Below are 18,207 nucleotides of genomic sequence, written 5' to 3'. Positions count from 1 at the left end.
AGAATCAAGAATCTGACTGAAACTAGGTACTCAATGGGTGACAGGAACCCACTAGTGAAATCCCACATACCTGGTGATGAAATCCACGAAAAAATACTTACATTTCGGGGCTTGAACTGCTTGAACTAGGGTTCTTGAGCTTTTTCTCCTCTCTTGCTTCTAATTTTCTAAGTTTTGATTTAATGATTTGACTGTGATATGTTTTAGTTATGTTTCTACGCTTAAACTGACTAAAATCTGATGATTTAGGGTCAAAACAATGTAACTTTGGGTTTAAACGAAGTCAGAAAGATCCAAAAGACCCCTGGGAAAGTTGTTGTCGGACCAATCGACGGCCAAGACTGACGGTTTGTCGATTGACCGACGCCCAGTTGGTTGGTCCGTCAGTTGGGGCTATTCGACAGACCTTTACTAAAATGGGCAAAACTTTTTACCCGCAGGTCTGGTTTTATCAAGGTTGGTGGCTATGGAAAGCTAATTAAATTGTGTATCTGTGGGTAGGTTATGGGACACCTAATTCATTTTGTTCTATGACTTATGGCCATTTGAAGTTGATCCAACTGCATTTCTCCTTAACTGTCTGCTAATTTCCCACCTACGAACCATGCTGGTCATCTGTAGCTCTTGTCAGAGAGTGGGTGGAGGGAGTCTTGATCAATGGTCATGGACTACGGACAGTAAGTCTGTTCGTCGACCAAAACCAATTTTCCTAGGCCAAGATTTTTGGGAATTTTTGATCCCATTAACGGTTGTGCAGGACGGACCGTGGGTCAGGCTACGGTCCGTCGATGGTCACATCAGTTGCACTTGTAGATTTTTCTGAAAAACTGATTTTTGGTCTATTTTGGATATAGGGTGTTACATTATCTCTCCCTTGGGAATATTTGTCCTCGAATGAAGACTAAACTAGATAGAATAGAGGTAGAGATCTACAAACCCTACTACTAAGCACTAAGAACTGAGTTTCTGACTGAATTGAGTTCTGATAACATGCAAATACGCTGAAAATGCAAGTAAAAACTGGAACATGATTCTAAGACTGAATTCACGCATGAATGACTGGAAAATTGAAGAGGAACTATTACCTCAAGCGGAGTTGAATCGGAAGGAAAGAGGTGAGAATACTTGGCTTTCATGGCTGCTTATGCTTCCTAAGTAACTCCCTTACGGACTGACTCCTCCACAAAACCTTGACTGAAGCGACTTCTTTGTTTCTCAACCTTCTAACCTGATGGTCAAGAATATCAACTGGTACATCCTCATAAGAAAGACTATCTTTCACCGCCACACTCTCTAATGGCACTATAGAGGCCGAGTCACCCACACGCTTCTTCAAGAGTGAGATGTGGAAGACCGGATGCAATGCTGCTAATTCTGCTGGCAACTCTAACTCATATGCCACCTTTCCAACCCTTTTCAAGATCTTGTAAGGGCCTACATATCTAGGACTGAGCTTCCCTTTCTTTCCAAATCTCATCACCCCTTTCATAGGTGAGACCTTCATAAAAACCCAATCATCAACTTAGAACTCTAGCTCCCTTCTCCTTTCATCTGCATAAGATTTCAGACGACTTTGGACTGTCTTAAGTCTATCTCTAATGAGTTGAACTTTCTCCATAGCATAAAGGACTGAATCTGGCCCTATCAAAGTTGTTTCACCTACTTCAAACCAACCAACATGAGATATACATCTACGCCCATATAAAGCCTCATAAGGGGCCATCTGAATGCTGGAATGATAGCTTTTATTGTAGGCAAACTCAATAAGAGGAAGATGATCATCCAAACTACATTTGAAATCGATCACACAAGCTCTCAACATATCCTCTAAGGTCTGAATGGTACTCTCTGCCTGCTCATCCATCTATGGATGAAATGTTGTACTTAGGTTAATTTGAGTACCAAGACCTTTCTGAAATGACTTCTAGAAATGAGAGATAAACTAAGGACCTCTATCTGAGATGATAGACAAAGGAACCCCATGCAACCTCACAATTTCATTGATGTAAAGGTTGGCAGTCCTCCGCCGAATATGTAGTCTTAATCGTTAAAAAGCGAGAAGACTTGGTTATCTAAACTATCACCCAAATTGAGTCATGATGTCTGCGAGTACGAGGTAACCCTATGATGAAATCCATATAGATAATATCCCACTTCCAAGTAAGAATATTGATCTCTTGAGTCATACCTCCTGATTTATGATGTTCTACCTTGACTTGCTGGCAATTGGGGCACGTACTCACAAAGTTTGTGATATCCCTCTTCATGCCATTCCACCATTAGACTTCCTGCAGATTGCGGTACTTCTTAGTGGCACTGGATGAATAGAATACATGGAGTTATGGGATTCTGCAAGAATATGCTGCCTCAACTCGCCCACGTCAGGAACACACAATCTAAACTGGTAGCGAAATACACCATCTCTCCCTTGGGAGAAAACCTCCACTCTCTGATTATGGACTGGATTCTTATGTTCAAGTAGAATTGGATTGATGTCTTGTTTTTCTTTAACTCCACTACCAATGAAGATTTTTCCCCATTCTGATCTGTTACACCATTGTCTGATATGCTCATAAGGCGAACTCCTAAGCGAGCAAGCCTGTGAACATCCTTCACTAGCTTCTTCCTTTCTTTCTCAACATGGGATACACTACCTATAGATAATATGCTGAGGTCATCTTCTACTACATTCGCCTTACGGGGATAATAATGCACACTCATATCATAATCCTTAAGGATTTCAAGCCATCTCCTCTAGCAAAGATTTAACTCTTTTTGGGTGAACACATACGGAAGGCTCTTATGGTCAGTGGACACATCTACGTGAACACCATACAAGTATTGTCTCTATATATCTTGAGTTCAAACACCAATGCTGCAAGCTCGAGGTCATGCATTGGATAGTTCTTCTCATGCCCCTTAAGCTGTCTAGAAGCATAAGCTATAACCTTATCTCGTTGCATCAACACACAATCAAGGCCAACTCTGGATGCATCACAATAGATCACATAACAATCTGAACCCTCTGGTAGAGTCAAGACAAGAGTTGTAGCCAATCTAGTTTTCAATTCTGCAAAGCTTTTTTCACAATCATGTGACTATTGGAACTTTACCATCTTTTGAGTCAACCTAGTCAATGGTGAGGCTATGGATGAAAATCCTTCCACAAACCTTCTATAATAATACGCTAGACCTAAGAAACTTTTGATATCTGTATTAGAGGTAGATCTGGGCCACTGCTTCACTGCTTCTATCTTCTGTGAATGCACTCGAATCCCTTCGCTAGATACAATGTGACTAATAAAAGCAATGGATTGCAACCAGAACTCATATTTGCTAAACTTAGCAAATAACTGGCGATCCTTGAGAGTTTGCAGAACAACTCTCAAATGACTTGCATGTTCTTCCTTACTCCTGTAGTAAATGAGGATATCATCAATAAAGATGATAACAAACAAGTCCAAGTACTGTGTGAACACTCTGTTCATCAAATCCATGAAAGCTGCAGGAGCATTAGTTAGTCCAAATGACATAACTACAAATTCATAATGACCATACCGAGTTCTGAAGGTTGTTTTCGGAATGTCACTATCTCTGACTCTGAGCTAATGATAACCCGATCTGAGGTCTATCTTTGAGAAATGGATAGCACCCTGAAGTTGGTCAAACAAGCCATCAATCACGGGGATGGGATACTTATTCTTGATTGTGACCTTGTTTAACTTTCTATAGTCAATGCACATTCTGAGGAACCATCTTTCTTCTTTACGAACAACACTGGTGCACCCCATGGTGAAATACTAGGTCTGATGAAGCCCTTATCTAAAAGGTTTTTCAATTTCTCTTTCAATTCCTTAAGCTCTGCTGGAGCCATTCTGTAAGGAGGAATAGAAATAGGCTGGGTATCTGGAATGACATCAATTCTAAGTCGATTTCCCTTTCGGGAGGGACTCCGAAAAGATCTTCTGGAAACACTTATGGAAACTCTGAAACTACTGGAACTGACTCAAGAGTTCGGGTTTCAGAGCTAGAATCCTTAACCCGAAATAGATGATAAAGATAAACCTTGGAGATCATATTTCTGGGCTTAAGTAAGAAATAAATCGACCCATAGGCACTAAGCTACTTCTCTTCCATTCTAAGATTGGTTCATCTGGAAACTGAAAAAATGAAAAGTCCTAGTTCTACAATCGACTGATGCATAACATGAGTGCAACCAATCCTTGCCTAGAATGACATCGAAGTCTACCATTTCTAACTCTACTAGGTCTGCTGAGGTTTCTTTCTGAATGACTGTGATACAGAAATTTTTGTATACCCGTCTAGCTATAACTAGGTCACCGACTGGAGTAGAGACTGAGAAAGGTTTTGAGAGAGTTTTTCGACTGACATTGAATTGGACAGCTATGTAAGAAGTAACAAAAGAAAGAGCAGCCCCTGGATCTAACAATGCATAAAGATCAAGGTCAAAGACACGTAACGTACCAATGACTACATCAGGAGACCTTCCTTATCCTGGCGATCCTGAAAAGCATACAATCTGTTCTGGTGCTGACCGCCACATGTACCAGATGAGTTACCCTGCTGATTTGGGTGACTTGCTGAGTCTGCTGAAGTTGTAGGCTGAGCTCTACCATTAACACCTCCTTGATCTTGTTTAGAAGGACAATACTTCAAATAGTGACCAGACTGACCACACCCAAAATTTCCCTCTTTTCCTATAAGACACTCGCCCGGATGGTTCTTACCACACTTAGGACAAGTGGGGTAAGTCTTGGTGCATGAAACACTTCCCTGAGATTTAGAGCCTGGTGCTCTACCCTTCTTATCATACATGTTCTTGGAGTAGGTAACACTAGTTGATGAATGGGCTGGAGCCGAAAACTTCTACTGACCCTGCGAGCGATTTCCATTACCCGATTTTTGCTAAGAAAAGTCATAGTTCCAAGTCCTAGCCTTCTTATTTTTTCTTAGCATGTTCCCTAATCTTATCACCCTCAACCTATTGAGCATGAGTCATAAGTCTAGAGATGTTCATATCTCCAAGTAACATCACATTTATGCACTTAGTTGTCACCAAATCTGACACTCCATACAAAAACTTATTCATCTGAGCCCTAGAGTCAGCAACCATGGACGAGAATACCTAGAGAGTTGGTTAAATTTGAGTCCATACTCTTGGACTGTCATGTTACCCTATCTTAAGTTCATGAATTCTTGGGCTTTTGCTTCACTCAACTCTATTGGGAAAAACTTGTCGAGAAAAGTCTCACTAAAGTAATCCCAAGTGATAGGAGCCGCATTTGCACCCATATTCTCCTTCCACTAAGTGTACCAGATATGAGCAACATCCTTCAATTGGTATGATGCTAACTCAACCCGATCATTTCCAGTGACTTGTATTACCTCAAAGATCTTCTTAATCTTATCCAAGAAATTCTGAGGATCCTCATTATCTTGTGATCCTAAGAACTCAGGAGGATTCATCCCAACAAAGTCAAGGACCCTTGCTACCACTGATCCACCATTTTCATTCACATGAGTGTGAACCCGATTGTTCTGGTTAATCATACTCTAAGCCAACATCTTTATGACATTTCTGAACTCAGCATTGGAGACTTCCTGATTTGGGGCTGGAGGAGTTGCGTTTGCATTTATGGCGTTCACATTCCTAGCATTAGCTCTACGAGGAGGCATGATATGAAACATAAAATTTCAAGTTAGAATGGAATAAGATCATACCTCACGCACGATAAGAATACAAAGAAACGAAGTGTTTTTTCCTTGAACACTTCATAGCCTCCCTCTCATTAGATGTGGTGCACTTCACACCCATAAAAGGACTCCACTTAGTGCGGCGTTTCAATCTTCCTAGGACTCTTGAACCTAGTTCTCTGATACCAAGTTTTGTTACAACCTGAGCTACCACCAAGACGCGGACACGAAACTTAGAACCATAAGTGATCCCAAGCTAACCCTACTAACATGATCATGAGCATACTAAAGATAATATACTGATGCGGAAGCTAAATCATCATTTATAATGAAAACATCCCATATGCTAAAACTGATATAATATGAAGACTGATGAGTTTAATACAATGAAGTTACTAACTCAATACTAAGCTGAAACTATGACTGAAATAAGCCTCTAAACTAGACTAGATATACTAGGACAAGCCCCAACTAAATCTAGCAAAAACTGAAACTAAAAGACTAAATATTGAAATGAAACTGATGACACTCACCACTGATTCAGCTGAACTGGAGATCGGGAAATTGATTTATGCGTGATCTGGATGCTGAGAACCTAAACTTGCATCACGAGAAGATGTAGCGCACGTATGCGTTAGTACTTGAAAGGTACTGAGCATGTAGGATAGAGTAAAGTTGAAATAAAACATAACTGAACAAACATAAAAGCAAGTATAATAATTTGTAAACTAAATTATGAGCTAACAGGATGCAATGACCAATTTATAATATGCTGAAACTGAATACTGAATATACTGATAAATGTTCAATGCAGAGAGTCTAATTGATCAGTGGGAGCTACTAATAATCGATATTAAAATCACATGAACTAAATGTAGAGTCTGATTTATATGCCCCATCGATAGGACCCAATATACCGTGCCAAAGGTATAAAGGGATGCTGGCGTGATCACTAAACTGATTGCTCACAGAGGGGACTTACAACCTACTAGGCTAGTAGTTCTGGGACTATTGGGTACGGTAAACCCTAGTCCAACTCGGTATTATGCTACTCCCAATAAATTTTGTAAATTTACTGATTATTTTTGAGTTTCTATAAATACTAGATAGCTCAAAACTAAACATGCAAATTGAGAATGCAACAACTAATCTGGTAATTATGCATTTATAACTGAGACATGTATATGTGAAGTGTTTGAAATATCTGACCTAGCATGTGTGATTCAAGAACTAAAGAAAAACAAAGCCAGGGTTCTGATATTTATGCGATAATTTGAGTAATAACATGATAATCTTATTTGGAACATATAACTAATAAGTTCATGAAGTTCTATCAAAGTTATAGAAACCATAGGTTTAATCATGATAAGAGAATCATGAATATGACTAAAAACTAGGGACCTAATGGGTGAAAGGAACCCACTAGTGAAATCCCACATACCTGGTGATGAAATCCACGGGAAAATACTTAGGTTACGAGGCTGGAACTGCTGAAGCTTGTTGCGTTCTTGAACTAAGGTTCTTGAGCTTTTTCTTCTCTCTTGCTTCTAATTTTCTAAGTTTTGATTTAATGATTTGACTTAGATATGTTTTAGTTATGTTTCTAGGCTTAAACTGACTAAAATCTGATGATTTAGGGTAAAAACAACGTAACTTAGGGTTAAATGAAGTGGGAAAGGTCCAAAAGACCCCTGGGAAAATTGCTATCGGATCAATCGACGGCCAGGACTGACGGTCTGTTGATTGACCGACGCCTCGTCGGTTGGTCCGTCGGTTGGGCCTATTCGACAGACCTCTACTAAAACAGGCATTACTTTTTACTTGGAGGTCTGATTTTAGCAAGGTCGGTGTCTATGAAAATTTAATTAAATTATCTATTTATGGGTAGGTCATGGGACACCTAAATCATTTTGTACTAATATGTATGACCATTTTAAGTTGACCCAACTGCATTTCCCCTTAAATCTACTAATTTCCCACTTACATACCATAGGTCCACCTACGAACCATGCTGGTCATCCGTACCTCTTGTCAGAGAGTGGGTGAAGGTTGTCATGATCGACGGTCATGGACTACGGACCGTAGTCTGACCTACGGATCGTAAGTCCGTCCGTGGACCAACACTTAATCACTTTTTTCCTGGGCTGAGATTTTTGGAAGTTTGTGATCCCATCGGCGGTTGTGTAGGATTGACCATGGGTCAGGTTACAGCCCATTGATGGTCACGTTAGTTGCACCAGCAGATTTTTCTGAAAAACTGATTTTTGGTCTGTTTTGGATATAGGGTGTTATAGTATCAACTATGTATTGATACAATAGAAAAAAGGCTGAAGAGATACATAGTTTTGGTGAAACATCCATATCATTTATAATGTTGTGTAATCATTTTTGTTTTATGTTTTCTAGATGGCTTGATTTATCAATACATTACTATATATGTATCTTGTTTAAGTTGATTGTATTTCTAATAGATACATTAAATAAATAATTGTTGCCTATAAGATGTTAGGTTTGAGATACATTACGATGCGAATTATGATATTTGCCATGTTGTAGATATATTTAGTATAAACATGAATTTACTTATTATGCCAAAAAATTTAGTGCATGATACATTACTATTTGTGTAACTTATTTTGTTTGAGAAATATTGTATTCTATAAAAAGATACATTACATATGTAGTTGTTGTCAATAATTTTTTTTAGTGAGTTGATATGTATATGATACATGCAATAGAGTTTGAATATTGTTGAGTATGGTATATATTGTGTATCATGTACATATCAATTCATTTGATACATGACACTTGATTTATAGAATAATAATTTATGTATCAAGTGTATTTATTGGTTAATATGTACAAGCACATAATCTTCAAATTTAAATAAGTCTAAAATTTAACATTATAAATACATAACAACAATCAATACACGATAAATTATACAATTTGAATACAATATATTGAGCATAATGATTTGTAATGTATCACATTGTAAAAAAGAAGACATTATACATTAATTTAAGAAATAAAAATAAATAGATTCATTAAAAATATGAATCCATATATATCAAAAAAGATGAATAAGAAAAAATTGGGAAAAAAACACAACAATCTGATCTGCTTCTCCTTCTCCTTCTCCTTCTCCTTTTCAACATATCGATAATGTATTAGATTGTTGTTGCATTTTTGATAGTCATTGAATGCACAATAAAAACCTTGCCAATGCATTTGTCATAGCACCATCATTTGGAGGAGGACGAGTTAGACCCCAAGATCTCATATTAGTATTAGAAGAATTTAATCGAATAACCTCAATACTGAATGAAGGGGTCTGGCCCAGATTTATCGGAAAAAAATCTGGAAAAAAAATGAAAGAAGACAACAATGGCAAAGAAAAACTCCTACCTATTTTGATGTTTGGAATTGATTGACTTGAGAGATATAATCCTTTTAAAAATCAAATTAATTTAAAAATTGTAACTGTTAAGAATGTGGAGTGTCTTTAAGGAGAGAAAAGAGGAGTGACAAAGGGAGTGATAAACATGGGTTTTGGTTGAAGGGTCTTATGAATATGAAAGTTTTAAGAATTGGGAGAAATAATATATTTATGTTATATTTCAAAAAGGTAGGGAAAATGGAGAATAAGTTAAGTAAAATTATGTATATAAGTAATTTTTTTCTTTATTAAATGTACTTATGATTTTTCAAACATGTTTTGAACAAATATCTTTTCTCCATTAGTTTGAGACTTTTTAGATTCTGAACACAGAGTTGTAGTTTGTGCAAACGAAAATCAGTAAACTTCTTGTAAATTAAGAGTTGCAGCAAAAGTATATTTATGGTTATGAAAATTAGTGCATATTAATTATCACGATATTCTTCTCATTTGAAGTTGATTTATTTCATTCTCCTTGTTGCATCAATTTTTATTGATCTATCTATTTTATCCACATAAAAATATTGTAATTAAAAGTACAAATAAATTGAAAATGAAATAGTACTTATTAAATCTAATTTAGATTCTTTAAACAAGTTTTTGATCAAATACCTTTTCTCCATTAATTTGAGACTTTTAAGATTCCGAGCACGAAGTTGTAGTTTGTGCAACCACATAACATTAAACTTCTCGTCAAGTAAGAGTTGCTGCAAAAGTATATTTTATTGCTATGAAAATGAGTGAATATTAATTACAACGATACTCTTCTCATTTGAAGTTGAGTTATTTCATTCTCCTTGTTGCATAAATTTTTATTGATCTATCTAATTTACCCACAAAAAATTATTTTTATTGTCTAATCAACTCTCACAATTACAATTTTCTTTTTTTATAAGTAGAAGAATAGAAAACTTACAAAATTCATAGTTAACAGTGTGAGAGTCCCCCTGTAACGACCTGTTTAGTCGTTTTGAGCAGTAGAGTTTATTCTGTTAATAGCTATCTAGGTCGACGGATCCCACGACGGACCTTCATGGGTACGATGGACCATCGAGGGGGTCTCGTTCCAAAACACTTAGACTCGGATTTCTGCTAAAGTTTTAAAGGGGTGTTTTGGACTATTCGTGCTTATGATTATAAAGTTAGTGGTTTAATGTTAATAATTCAATTACTTGGGGGTTAAAGGAGATAACCTTGAAATAAATAGTGGGTTACTTTTACCATCTTTTATACTTAATTATATGGTAATTAGGGTAAAGGAAAGGAGTTTAAATAAGGAAAAATAGAAAGAACAGAGAGAAGAGAGGGATAGCGAGCGAGAAACAGAGAGAAGCGAAGAGGAAAGCAGAGGCTTTGAGGAATAGCTTGCTTAATCACAATTCTTCGGTGGAGGTAGGTTATGGTTTATGCTATTTCATAGTAAACTCTTAATAGTGAATCATATGTATTGGATAGTATTGTAAAGTCTTCTATATGCTTAATTGTATGCTTGCATGATGTGATTATGTAATTGTAATGGGTTGGAAAGATGAGGTTGTGAAGCTTAAACCTAAAACCCTCTCTGTTAATGATGATGCCTTGGTATAAAAGAAGGCTTGATGAACTAAAAGAATGAGGTTAATGGATCGGGTGTCACGTTCCGACACCAGGATAGTAGTAGTGGATCGGGTGTCACGTTCTGACACCAGGATAGTAGTAGTGGATCGGGTGTCACGTTCCGACACCAGGATAGTAGAGGATCGGGTGTCACGTTCCGACATAAGGATAGTAGAGGATCGGGTGTCACGTTCCGACACCAGGATAGTAGAGGATCGGAGTGTCACGTTCCGACACCAGGATAGCTAAAAGAATGAATTTTGAATTATGTTAATATACTCAAATTAAAAGAACCAATTTCCCGAACGAGTATGGTGTGGAGGCGTGAGTCCTCATAGATGTGCTTGGGTTGTTGCCAATGGTTCTTGTACTTGTTGTTGCCACCTGTTGAGTATTGTAGTTGATTTTATGTTATTATCTGATATATATTGCTTTCTATTTTGAGTTGGCCGATGATACCTACTCAGTACTTGTGCCTTGTACTGACCCCTACTTGTATGTTTCTTTCTTTGTTATTTGTGGAGTGCAGCAAATGTGCCATCGACTTCGACTCAACCGCAACTCTAGCCAGGCTTCAGCATAATCAGATTTCAGGGTGAGCTATTGTTCCTAGCTCGGACTGGATTCTTTCCTTCGCGTCTGGATGTTTTGAAGTTCGAACATGGACCATCTCTTTTACTTATTTTAGCTTCTTAGATACTCTTAGATTTAGTAATTTGAGGATAGATGTTCTTGTAGTGATGACTTCCAAATTTTGGGGATAGTAATTGATAAATTTTAGAAGTTATTTATTGGTTATATTAATGAGTTTTAAGTCTTCCGCATTATCTTCTGTTTCTTATGGTTGAAATGTTGGGGTTTAGATTGGTTGGTTCGCTCACATAGTAGGATAAGTATGTGTGCCACTCGCGGCTCGTTTTGGGTCGTGACAAACTTGGTATCAGAGCATTAGGTTCGTTGGTCTCATCACACAAGAACGAGTCTAGTAGAGTCTTGAGGAACGGTAGGGGGACGCCTTTACTTTTCTTTGAGAGGCTATAAGACTTTAGGAAAATTCCATTCTTTCTTTCTTTCGTGCTATTACTTGGATCCAATTGGTATCTAGGTGATACAAATTGGTATCTGACCATCTTCACTCTATTTCGCAGATGGTTAGAACTAGAGAAACAACCGCGCCAACACCAACACCGGCAAGACAGGATGCGTCTGAGCTAGCCACTGGGGTTGTAGCTCGAAGAGGAGCAATGGCAAGAGGCCGTGGTAGAGGTCGCGGGAGGACGTCCTCTAGAGGAAGAGGACAAGCACCTGACCCAGCTGGTACTAGGGCGGTGACTCCTCCACCGACTGAGGAAGTATTAAGAGAGGGTGAGGAAGGGGAGAATGAACAAGTGCAGAATAAGGAATTACCACCCCAACCTACCCCGGAGATGATTAATCAGGTTCTTGCTTATCTTAGCGGGTTATCTGATTAAGGACAGACACCTCCTGTGTTTTCTTCACCAGTACCTCAGGTTCCGGGAGAACAACATGCAGCTGCTGTGGCTCCCCGCATGGATGCCTCATTGGAAATAGGCACGTTTCCTTGATTGACTACAGGACCTATAATGACAAGTGATCAGCACGAACTTTTCAGTAAGTTCTTGAAATTGAAACCTCCAGTCTTCAAGGGTGATGAATCTGAGGATGCCTATGATTTTCTGGTTGATTGTCATGAGCTGCTACATAAGATGGACATAGTGGAACGATTCGGTTTTGAGTTTGTAACCTATCAGTTTCAGGGAAATGCCAAAATGTGGTGGCAATCGTATGTTGAGTGTCAACCAGCACAGGCACCATCCATGACTTGGGCATCATTCTCTAGCTTGTTTATGGAAAAGTATATACCCCAGACTTTGAGGGATAGGAAGAGAGATGAGTTCCCGAGCCTAGAGCAAGGCAGGATGTCGGTTACTGCTTATGAGGCTAAGTTTCGTGCATTATCAAGGTATGCCACCCAACTTTGCTTCAGTCTACAAGACCGGATTCGCCGTTTTGTGTAGGGATTGAGGTCAGATTTGCAGATTCCAGCCTTACAGGTAGCTACTGCAGCGAAATCCTTTCAGGAGGTGGTAGATTTTGTGATAGAAGTAGAGGGAGTGAAGCCAGACGACTTCACCATAGCATCGATATCTAAGAAGTTTCGTAAGGGAGGTGAGTTTGGTGGGTCTTACTCCAGAGGGCAGAGTTCAGGAGGTTACCCAACCCGACCTATTCAGTCTTCACTTCAGGCTGTAGTTGGGGGTCCACCGCAGACCGGTCAACACTTCCCTGAGTTTGGGGGTTATCCCCAGACTCCATCGTTTTCACAGAGACCTATGTTTGAAACCAGAGAGTGTTATGGGTGTGGGGAGACTGGACATATCAGGAGGTATTGTCCAAAACAGAGTTACAGACCCCCAATAGTCAGAGGTAGAGGTGGTCATGGAAGAGGCCGCTATTCTGGAGGACGGGGTGGACAAGGTAATGGAGGTCACCAAATCAACCGGGGTGGCGGGAAAACTGGAACTACTGCAGCGCAACATGGTAGGGGCAACGGGCAGACAGGTGATAGGGCCCATTGTTATGCTTTCCCTGGGAGGTCTGAAGCGGAGACATCTGATGCTGTTATCACAGGTAATCTTTTGGTTTGTGATTGCACAGCTTCTGTATTATTTGATCCTGGTTCCACATTTTCATATGTATCTTCCTCATTTGCTACTGGTTTTGATTTACATTGTGATTTGCTTGACATGCCTATTCGTGTTTCTACTCCGGTGGGTGAGTCTGTGATAGTTGAAAAGGTGTATAGGTCTTGCCTTGTGACTTTTGTGGGGAACAATACTCATGTAGACTTTGTTATCCTAGAAATGGTTGACTTCGATGTAATTCTGGGTATGACTTGGCTGTCTCCAAATTTTGCAATCTTAGATTGTAATGCTAAAATTGTAACGTTGGCCAAGCCTGGGACAGATCCGTTAGTGTGGGAGGGTGACTACACTTCCACTCCAGCTCGTAGCATCTCATTTCTTTGTGCTAAGAGAATGATTAGTAAAGGGTTTTTAGATTTCTTGGCACACCTGAGGGATGATACTACCCAAGTACCTTCAATTGAGTCGGTTTCGATAGTCCATGAGTTTCTGGATGTGTTTCCTGCAGACCTTTCTGGTATGCCACCGGATAGGGATATTGACTTTTGCATTGATCTGGAGCCAGGTACTCGCCCCATTTCCATACCCCCTTATAGAATGGCTCCCGCTGAGTTAAGGGAGTTAAAGGCCCAACTTCAAGAGTTGTTAGGCAAAGGCTTCATTAGACCAAGCGCTTCCCCTTGGGGTGCTCCTGTTTTGTTTGTGAAGAAAAAGGATGGAAGTTTTCGGATGTGCATAGACTACAGACAACTGAATAAGGTAACTATTAAGAACAAGTATCCTCTTCCTCGCATCGATGATTTGTTCGATTAGTTACAAGGTGCTTGTACCTTCTCAAAAATCGATTTGAGATCTAGTTATCATCAATTGGAAATACGGGCAACGGATGTGCCAAAAACTGCTTTCCGGACCAGGTATGGACATTATGAGTTCTTAGTAATGTCTTGTGGGCTTACGAATGCCCCTGCTACTTTCATGAGCTTGATGAACGGGATTTTAAGCCATATCTGGATCTTTTCGTCATTGTATTCATTGATGATATACTGGTATACTCCAAGAGCAGGAAAGAACATGAGGAGCGCTTGAGAATTGTATTGGAAATGTTGAGGGAGAAAAAGCTTTATGCCAAATTCTCCAAGTGTGAGTTTTGGCTAGATTCAGTGTCCTTCTTGGGGCACGTAGTTACTAAGGATGGATTAATGGTGGATCCTTCTAAGATCGAAGTAGTGAAGAGTTGGGTGAGACCTACTAATGTTACAGAGGTAAGGAGCTTCGTTGGTTTAGCTAGCTACTACCGTCGATTTGTCAAGGGATTTTCTTCTGTTGCTTCCCAATTGACAAATTTGACTAAGCAGAGTGTTCCATTTGTATGGTCGGACGAGTGTGAAGAAAGCTTTCAGAAACTCAAGACCTTGTTGACTACTGCACCAATTCTTACCCTGCCAGTGGAAGGTAAGAATTTCATTGTTTATTGTGATGCATCCTATTCTGGTTTGGGTGCAGTACTAATGCAAGAGAAGAATGTAATTGCTTATGCGTCGAGGTAATTAAAGGTGCATGAACGTAATTATCCGACCCACGATTTGGAGTTGGCTGCAGTAGTGTTTGCATTAAAGCAATGGAGACATTATCTATATGGGGTTAAGTGTGAAGTCTATATGGATCATCGTAGCTTACAGTATGTCTTTACTCAGAAAGATTTGAATTTGAGATAGAGGAGATGGATGGAACTACTGAAGGACTATGATATCACTATCTTGTATCATCCGGGAAAAGCTAATGTTGTGGCGGATGCTTTAAGTAGAAAGGCAGGAAGCATGGGAAGTCTAGCTCACTTGCAGGTTTCTAGACGCCCATTGGCTAGAGAGGTTCAGACTCTGGCTAATGACTTTATGAGACTAGAAGTACTAGAGAAGGGAGGATTTTTGGCCTGTGTGGAGGCAAGATATTCCTTTCTTGACAAGATTAAGGGAAAGCAGTTTACTGATGAGAAACTGATCCGGACCTAAAGCAAAAATCGATGAGGAAGGTGTTTTGAGGAATAAGGGAAGGGTATGTGTACCCCGCGTCGATGATTTGATTCACACTATTCTTACAGAGGCTCAAAGTTCAAGGTATTCTATACATCCTGGTGCAACCAAGATGTATCGTGACCTAAAGCAACATTTTGGTGGAGTAGGATGAAGCGTGGCATTGTTGATTTCGTTGCTCAATGCCCGAATTGTCAACAGGTAAAGTATGAACACCAGAGGCCTGGAGGGACACTTAAGAAAATGCCCATTCCTGAATGGAAGTGGGAGAGAATTGCAATGGGGTTCGTGTTTGGTCTTCCAAAGACAATGGGTAAGTATGACTCCATTTGGGTAATTGTTGACAGATTGACTAAGTCTGCTCATTTCATTCCGGTCAAGGTGACTTACAATGCAGAGAAGTTAGTCAAACTTTATATCGCAGAAATTGTTCGATTGCACGGGGTTCCACTTTCCATCATATCAGATAGAGGTACGCAGTTTACTTCTATGTTTTGGAAAACATTGCATGCTGAATTAGGTACTAGGTTGGATCTTAGTACTGCATTTCACCCTCAGATCGATGGTCAGTCTGAGCGAACGATTCAGGTTTTGGAGGATATGCTTCGTGCATGTGTGATAGAGTTTGGTGGTCATTGGAATAACTTCGTACCCTTAGCATAGTTCTCATACAACAATAGCTATCACTCAAGTATTGATATGGCCCCATTTGAGGCACTGTATGGGAGAAGATGTAGGTCTCCCATTGGGTGGTTTGATGCATTTGAAGTTAGACCTTGGGGTACTGACCTTCTGAGGGAATCGTTAGATAAAGTGAAATGCATTCAAGAAAAGCTTTTAGCGGCTTAAAGTAGAAAGAAAGAATATGCAGATCGAAAGGTTAGAGACTTGGATTTTATGGAGGGTGAACAAGTCTTGCTGAAGGTTTCACCCATGAAATGGGTGATGCGGTTTGGTAAGCAAGGTAAGCTTAGTCCGAGGTAAATTGACCCATTTGAAGTTCTGAAGCGCGTGGGGGAGGTATCTTATGAATTAGCCTTACCCCAGGACTCTCAGGAGTGCACCCGATATTTCATGTGTCTATGCTGAAAAGATACCATGGTGATGGAAACTACATCATTCGTTGGGATTCAGTTCTTCTTGATGAAAATTTGTCTTACGAGAGAGGAGCCTGTTGCCATTTTAGATAGAGAAGTCCGCAAGTTGAGATCAAGGGATATTGCATCCATCAAAGTTCAATTGAAGAATCGGCCAGTTGAAGAGTCCACTTGGGAGAAGGAGGCTGATATGCAAGAAAGATATCCACACCTTTTCACAAATTCAGGTACTCTTTCTCGCCCTCGTTTTTCTTCTTGTGATCGTTCGAGGACGAATGATGGGTAAATTGGTATCTATTGTAACGACTTGTTTTAGTCGTTTTGAGCAGTAGAGTTTATTCTGGTAATAGCTGTCTGGGTCGACAGATCCCACGACGGACCGTCATGGGTACGATGGACCGTCGAGGGGGTCTCGTTCCAAAACACTTAGACTTTGGAAATTTGGGTACTGAGATCGACTCTCTGAACTTCGCAACGACATGGCAGGGCGGACCGTCGTAGTCACGACGGACCGTCACAGGTTCTTAAATGAAATTGAGTCTCTGAACTCTGCGACGACTCAGCAGGACGGACCGTCGCAGGCACGACGGACCATCACAGGCTGCGTAACCCTGACTGGGTCAGATTTCTGCTAAAGTTTTAAAGGGGTGTTTTGGACTATTCCTGCTTATGATTATAAAGTTAGTGGTTTAATGTTAATAATTCAATTACTTGGGGGTTAAAGGAGATAACCTTGAAATAAATAGTGGGTTACTTTTACCATCTTTTATACTTAATTATATGGTAATTAGGGTAAAGTAAAGGAGTTTGAATAAGGAAAAATAGAAAGAACAGAGAGAAGAGAGGGATAGCGAGCGAGAAACAGAGAGAAGCGAAGAGGAAAGCAGAGGCTTTGAGGAATAGCTTGCTTGATCAAAATTCTTCGGTGGAGGTAGGTTATGGTTTATGCTATTTCATAGTAAACTCTTAATAGCGAATGATATGTATTGGGTAGTATTGTAAAGTCTTCTATATGCTTAATTGTATGCTTGCATGATGTGATTATGTAATTGTAATGGGTTGGAAAGATGAGGTTGTGACGCTTAAACCTAAAACCCTCTATGTTAATGATGATGCCTTGGTATAAAAGAAGGCTTGATGAACTAAAAGAATGAGGTTAATGGATCGGGTGTCACGTTCCGACACCAGGATAGTAGTAGTGGATCGGGTGTCACGTTCTGACACCAGGATAGTAGTAGTGGATCGGGTGTCACGTTCTGACACCAGGATAGTAGAGGATCGGGTGTCACGTTCCGACACAAGGATAGTAGAGGATCGGGTGTCACGTTCTGACACCAGGATAGTAGAGGATCGGGTGTCACATTCCGACATCAGGATAGTAGAGGATCGGAGTGTCACGTTCCGACACCAGGATAGTAGTAGAGGATCGGAGTGTCACGTTCCGACACCAGGATAGCTAAAAGAATGAATCTTGAATTATGTTAATATACTCAAATTTAAAGAACCTATTTCCCAAACGAGTATGGTGTGGAGGCGTGAGTCCTCATAGATGTGCTTGGGTTGTTGCCAATGGTTCTTGTACTTGTTGTTGCCACCTGTTGAGTATTGTAGTTGATTTTATGTTATTATCTGATATATATTGCTTTCTATTTTGAGTTGGCCGA

The sequence above is a fragment of the Solanum lycopersicum genome, chromosome 9 (genome assembly GCF_036512215.1).
Source record: "Solanum lycopersicum chromosome 9, SLM_r2.1".
In the NCBI taxonomy this organism is placed as follows: Eukaryota; Viridiplantae; Streptophyta; class Magnoliopsida; order Solanales; family Solanaceae; genus Solanum; species Solanum lycopersicum.
The sequence above is the reverse complement of the archived record's forward strand: the minus strand, read 5'-3'. Positions refer to the sequence as shown.